This window comes from Nicotiana tabacum, chromosome 24, assembly GCF_000715075.1.
Source record: "Nicotiana tabacum cultivar K326 chromosome 24, ASM71507v2, whole genome shotgun sequence".
Lineage (NCBI taxonomy): Eukaryota > Viridiplantae > Streptophyta > Magnoliopsida > Solanales > Solanaceae > Nicotiana > Nicotiana tabacum.
The window spans coordinates 14,681,811-14,689,373 of record NC_134103.1 but is presented as its reverse complement, the minus strand read 5'-3'; the positions used below and the strand labels follow the sequence as shown (position 1 = coordinate 14,689,373).

The 7,563-nt window shown below is 38.0% G+C and overlaps 1 long non-coding RNA gene across 1 annotated transcript; it reads left to right on the top strand.

Moving 5' to 3' along the window:
• The first annotated feature begins 2,822 nt into the window (after positions 1-2,822).
• On the top strand, positions 2,823-4,081 carry LOC142178528 (uncharacterized). Its single transcript, XR_012706711.1, has 3 exons — positions 2,823-3,720; positions 3,829-3,894; positions 3,988-4,081. It is a non-coding gene; the product is annotated as an uncharacterized LOC142178528 (long non-coding RNA).
• The last annotated feature ends 3,482 nt before the right edge of the window (positions 4,082-7,563 follow it).

Genomic DNA, 7,563 nt, shown 5'->3' with positions numbered 1-7,563 from the left:
CCATGGCTCGAACAATACTCTTCAAATTCCCTTGAAGTGTACTCACCTCCATTGTCACTTCGGAGATGCTTTAGCTTTTGGTCTGTCTCCCTTTCCACCATAGCATGAAACTTTTGGAAAACTTGAAACACCTGATCTTTGGTTTTCAAAATATAAACCCATAATTTTCGTGAAGCATCATTAATAAAAGTAATAAAATATTTGTTACCACCCATCGATTCAATTTTCATTGGATCACAAACATCAGAATATACTAAATAAAGCATATTTAAATTTCTTTCAGACAATGTCTAAAATGAGACTCTATGTTGCTTACCAAATAAACAGAAGTCACAAGGTTTTACCGTTGTACCTTTGGCATAAGAAATGAGTGATTTCCTGGCAATAATTTGCAATCCCTTCTCGCTCATATGACCCATTTTTTTGTGCCACAAATCTGCAGAGATCTCATCTTGTGCCGCGTTCAATTCACCTTGGCATATTTCTGTATTTGTCCTGTACAACGTGCCACGAGCAACTCCCTTTGCAATTACCAATGATCCCTTGGTGAGTCTCCACTTTTGATTTGCAAAATAGTTCTCGTATCCATATCGATTTAAATCAATTCCCGAGATCAAGTTCATCCGCAAATCAAGTACATGTCGCACGTCCTTTAGAACCAATGTGCATCCGACATTTGTCTTAATACAAATGTCACCGATCACCCAATCTTTGAGTAACTTGTGTTATCCATTCTCACAAGGCCGAAATCACCTGCTATATATCTGCAAAAAATATCTCTTACCGGTGTGGCATGGTAAGATGCTACTATATCAACCACCCATTCTGACTCTGGACCTGATAAGTGCATGCATTCCTCTTCCTCGTTTATACAGAGGATAACATTATCATTGTTTTGCACCATGTAGGCTGTGTTGTCGTCATTCTTCTGGCCACTAATTTCACCTTTGCCCTTCCTTGGATTTGGGAAATCGCTTTTGAAGTGACCTGGTTGATCACAATTATAGCAATTTCTAGCTCTTAATTTGGATCGGTTCTTAGACTTCCCATGAGCTCCGGATCTACCATAGTTGCTCGAACTCCTTTGATAACTCCTGCCTCTACCTTTTGTGATGAGAGCATGTCCTTGATTTTTAGGCTTCTTTCTCATCTTCTCATTGAGTAAAAGAGCCGATGTGATTTTTTTAACTCAATGGTAGTCTTACCGTACAGGATGGTTGTTGCGAGATTATTGTACGAAGATGGCAACGAGTTCAACGGCAAAATGGCTTTATCTTCTTCCTCGATTTTCACTCCGAGATTGGCGAGCTGTGTGATAAGTCCGTTAAACATATTTAAATGTGACAAAAAATTCGTACATTCACCCATGTGTAGGGTGTATAGCTGCTTCTTCAGGTACAATTTATTTGTTAGTGTTTTGGATATGTATTGGCTTTCCAACCTTGTCCAAATGTAACGTACGGTTTCTTCATCAATGATGTTATTTACCACATCATCTGATAAGTGCAACCTGATTGTACTAGCAGCCCTTTCATCCAAGTTAGTCCAATCCTCAGCTTTCATGGTATCAGGCATTTTAGCATCAGCAGCTAGTACCTTGTGTAATCCTTGTTGGATGAACAGATCTCTCATCCTTCTTTGCCATGTTGAGAAGCCGCTATCTCCGTTAAATTTTGCTACCTCGTGCTTTGCTCCGGACATTTTTGTTTTTCACCTAGTATAGTACTACCGACAGTGAATAGTATTTCTATGAACGAGCAGAACCCGAGCTCTGATACCAATTGTTAAGAATAAATCCCCTCCAGAAATAATATTCACAGTAATAAAAACGAAATAATAACGTAGCACTGAGATACGGTAATTAGCAAGAATTAAAGAGTGACAACAAGACCAAAATTTTTACGTGAAAAACCCTTTTGAATAAGGGAAAAACCACGGCCCTCAGAGGAGCAACTCATATCACTATAGCAAGGAATTTTACACTTTGTAGGTTCGAGTAAAATACTTCAAAAACCACTACAACACTCAAAAGAAATAACCCTTTTACGATATTTCTACCTCATTACAATATCGTTCACTCTCTATTTTTCTCACAGATTATTTTTTTATACCCCATTTGTGATGTCTCACTTTTTCTTTCTCTCTCTTTTTTTGTGTGATACAAATGGCTCAGGAGCTCTCTATTTATAGAGATTTAATACTGCTTCATATGTCATCAGTGACATCAAAAGAAAGAAACAAACTTCAAACTCTTAAATGTGACAATTCAAAAAACTTTGGCCGCCAATTATAGAAAGACTACCGACATCAGAAGTCTTTTTCGAAGGAAGAAAAACATCTTCCTTAAGTCACGAGATGGACCCATCACTATTGCCATAGAACAGCTGAGTGCTTTCGTCCTCGCCCATGAGTGGGAGAAACGACACGGAGCTCTCATTGCACTTTATCAGATAGCTGAAGGAAGCTCAAAGGTCAAAATTCTGATGTGTCATTAGTGTATTTATCATGATTATGTCGCGATTATCGTGTAACACTTTAGATGTGCTTTTTTCTCTGGCAAACTGTCAGCTTGAACCCATGGTTTCTCTGTCTATAGGTGATGATCAAGTATTTTGGAGCACGTAGTGCATATGGTCCTGCATTCTTTTCAAGATCCTCAGACTCGAGTCAGATCAGCCGCTATTAAATCATTTGGCCGGCTGTCTGTTGACTTTCTGTCCAGACTTGCAAGAACAGTATCATAACCAAGTATTGCCTGCATTAGCTGCAGCTATGGATGATTCTCAAATTCCACGATTGTAGGTTTGACCAATGGTTGATATGAACTCCTTTTGGTCATTGCAGAATTGCCAAAAAACAATTAAATCCATAAAAGAAATGATTATTATGGATATATGAATTAAACAATCAGAAAAATTATCTATCTTGCTGCACCTTTACAGTGGAGATACATATTCCATAAAGGTAATGATCCATACCTTAGTATAGTTTTAACTGATTTGATCTTTAAGAAGTTGTTCTTATCCTTAGAGAGAACAATTAATTAGGTTTACATATTCTAGCATGTCTGATTGATACGAATCTTGTGCTTAAAACAGTACCAAACTAAGCATGTAACTCTATATATACCAGACTAATCGTTCTATTGCATTCTGCTTGAGTACTTATGGTGTGGATGTAATCTTTGGTATATCTTGAGAAGTCACTTGACAAGAAAACCTGTTGTCAATTGGTCCATTGCAGCCACTTTTGCTCTTTTTCTTTTTTGGCAATATGAGGCAAAACTAAGGATATTTGAAGCTTCCTGTCTAGAATCTTGTACAGTTAGTATGTTAATAGCCTAACTTATGGAGCCTTAATAGCGCACTGCTTGAAATTTAATCTTATGACTATATTTTGGTGTACATAAAGCTCTTGCCTTAAATGACTTTCATATATGAAACTAGAGAGGAAGTAATTATTACATAGAGATACGTCAGGGGATGCATCTGAAGTGACCCTTAAATAGGATTTGAAGAATTCACAGGACATAGATTTGGTACAGATGTGTCATTACTGCTTCATTCAGTTCATGATACCAAGTTATTAGTTTTACTCTCTTTGACATTTTCACAGGTAGAAGGAGCAGCTGCTGTCAAGATTTTCTGTCTAACTGGAAAGCCAGAAACTTTGGTACCCCACTTAGATGGAATACTTAAGAAACTGCTTGTACTTATGCAGGTATGCAGATATAGAGGCTACCATGCATGTTATAAAAGTAGATTACTGCTAACATGTCTAAAAAATTCCGGCTGTCTGTCCAACTCATTGATTTTGTTTGAAATGCAGAATGACAACAAAATAGTTCAAGAAGCAGCATTAAAGGCATTGGGTGGCATAGCTAATTTGTATAAGGTATTACCCACTTGCATTTATTTCTGACTTGGTTCTATTTCTATTTCTACTTATGTCGTGGATAATGATGGCTAATATATCATTCTTCAACAGGAGCACTTCCAGAAGCACTATGATTTTCTAATGCCATATTTGAAAACTATCCTAGCAAATGCAAATAATAAATATAATGTCTTGCTTCAAAGCACAACCTTTGTCACGACTCAAAATCTCATATGTCATGATGCGCCTATCTCGATACTAGGCAAGCCAACAACCTCAATAAACTATAATTTCTTTTAAGTTTAAAAATATAATATTTAAGGTCAATACAAAATCTCATTAATACCGACATAAAATACTCTCAAAACCCGATGTCACTGAGTAAATGAGCATCTAAATGATAACATAGTCTGACGGATAGAACATTGTCTAGAAATATAGAACAATACAAATAACTGAAAGGAAAGAGAGTCAAGATCTGCAGACGCCAAGCAGCTACCTTGATAGTCTCCGCAAATAAAACTCTGAATAACTAGCAACTGCCGTGACCGGAGGTACCTGGATCTGTACATGATGTGCAGGGTGTAGTATGAGTATAACCGACTCAGGAAGTAACAATACTAAATAAAGAATTGAAGATAGTGACAAGCTTCACAACTAAGTCCAATTACAGTAATTTCCAACAATAGAAGGTAGGCATGCTTTCCAATTCAACATTTAAAACTAAACAGTAATTTCATATCAAGTTCGACTGAAACAAGAGATAATATCTTTCTGAAGTTTCCAAAACAGTGATATATGACAGCTAAAGTGCAACAATAATGAAATCAATGCATCCTCTCAGAACGACAATCCCTCAGTCCTCACAATCACTCTTTCCGCACAATCACTCATTCCTCTCAATCACTAAGTACTTGGCACTCGCACTCAGTAGGTACCTGCGTTCACTAGCGGGTGTACAGACTCCAGAGGAGCTCCTTCAGCCTAAGCGCTATAACAAGCCAATCATGGCATAAATCAATGAAACATGCTTCGGTGCCCGATCCCATAAATATCCTCATAATGAGGCCCTCGGTCTCACTCAGTCATCAACCTCTCCAATCTCTCGGGCTCAAGATGTCATGAAAATCAGCCCAAAATTGATAATACGATGTATCAATAAATAGCAACAGAGACTGAGATATGATATGAAATGAATGAACATGACTGAGTGTGAAATTACAATTTGAACATATAATTCAACCGTAGAAATGACCTCAGTGGGTACCAATAATAACAGCATATGCCTAAGCATAATTTTTAATACGAGTCTCAGCTCAATTTCTCTAACACGTGGATGATACGCGGATAATAACATGATTCTTTAATTTTACGACTCCACAGAATTTATTTAATTTACAGTTTCTATGATGCACGCCCATACGCTCGTCACCAAGCATACGCGTCACCTCCAACAATTGATATAACACAGAATTCAGGGATTCATATCCTCATGACTAAATTTAGAACTGTTACTTACCTCAAATCGGGCAATTCTTATTTCGCTATGCCTTTGCCTCGTAAATCGGCCTCCGAATGCCTTGAATCTATTCACAGTTAATTTGATTCATTCAATACATATTATAAGAATTAATTCCATATGAAAATATAAATTTTCCAATAAAAATATGAGATTAACTCAAAAATCGTCAGTGGGGCCCATGTCTCGGAACCCCACAAAAGTTACAAAATATAAATGCCCCTTTAACCACGAGTCCAACCATACCAAATTTACCAAATTCCAACATCAACTCGACCTCCAAATCCTAAAATCAAAATTTTAAATCCCTAGGCCCAAACCTTCGAATTTCACCCCAAAAATACGTAATCTAGTCAGAATATTCGATGATAATTCCATATTATTAACTAACAATGACCACAAGTGACTTACCTCAAGTTTTCTCGTGAATTCTCGCTAAAACATCTGCCTAAAATGAAATTGAAAACTAGGGTATGGAACCTTACCTCTTAGATGAAGAACTTGAGGGATTTCCTGTTGGATTTCAAGACTTAGACAAGATTTTGATGAACAAATCACTAGAGCTTCTTTATCTCTCTAGAGCACTCTCACTTCTCTCTAAAATATTAGATATTCCCCTCAACAATGGTCCCTTACGTCTATTTAATGAGATAGGGGCGAGTTGTAAAGAGAGAAGAATGGACCCTCCAAATTCTGGAACGAGCTACTGACCAAGCTAGGCACGCTCTATAGCGAGCTATAGACCAGACTTCGTGAGGGATATAGCATGGTCTAGTGCGCTACAGACCTGGCTTCGCGGGATATATAATACTGTCTAGCGCACTGCAGACCTGGTTTCGCGAGGTCGAAATTATTCAACTCCCCAACCTACTGTTCAACCCAAAAGTACGAAAATGCGATACAAACTTAGTCGAGGCCTCAAACCACGTCAAACAATATCGAAATTACGAATCGCGCATCGAATCGAATTATGAGTTTTCAAATCTTCCAACTTCTATATTTTGGGCGACGTATCAAATCAAGTCCGATTGACCTCAAATTTTGCATACAAGTCATAAACGACATAACAGATCTATAAATATTTTCAGAACTAGATTCCGTCCCCGATATCAAAAAGTCAACTCTCTGGTCAAACTTACAAACTTAAATTTCTTATTTTCGCCATTTCAAGCCTAATTTAGCTACGGGTCTCAAAATAAATATCTGAACACACTCCTAAATCCGAAATCATCATACGGAGCTATCAGAACCATCAAAATTCTATTCAGGAGTCGTTTACACATATTTTAATATCCGGTCAATTATTTCAACTTAACCTTTCATCTAGAGTCTCAAATAGGTATGGATATTTGTTCCGCATTTTCCGCTTAGTTTCCCAGGTAGCTTCTCTGACTGGCTGGCCTCTCCACTGCACTTTCACTGAAGCTATGTTCTATGATATCGAATTTTGAACCTGCCGATCTAAAATAGCCACCGGCTCCACATCATAAGTCAAATTACCATCCAACTATACTGTGCTGAAATCCAAAACATGAGACGAATCTCCGACATACTTCTGGAGCATGGATACATAAAACACTAGGTGAACATCCGATAAACTAGGCGGCAATGCAAGTTCATAAGCCATCTTTCCGATCCTCTTAAGTATTTCAAAAGGCCCAATATACCAAGGGCTCAACTTGCCCTTTTTCCGGAATCTCATAACACCTTTCATAGGCAAAATTTTGTGTAGTACCTTCTCTCCTACCATGTAAGCAACACCACGAACCTTCCGGTCAGCATAACTCTTCTGTATAGATTGCGCCGTGTGAATTTGATCCTAAATCAATTTAAATTTTTCCAAAGCATCGTGAACTAAGTCAGTACCCAATAGCCTAGCCTCACCCGGCTCAAACCAACCCACCGAAGACCGACACCGTCTCCCATATAAAGCCTCACACTGAGCCATCTGAATGCTCGATTGATAGCTGTTATTATAGGCAAACTCTACTAGAGAAAGAAACTGGTCCCAAGAACCCCAATCTACAACGCAAGCGTGTAACATATCTTCCAAAATCTGAATAGTGCGCTCAGACTATCTGTCCGTATGAGGGTGAAATACTATACTCAGCTAAACATGTGTGCCTAATTCTCGCTACATTTCTCTCCAAAACTGTGAGGTAAACTGC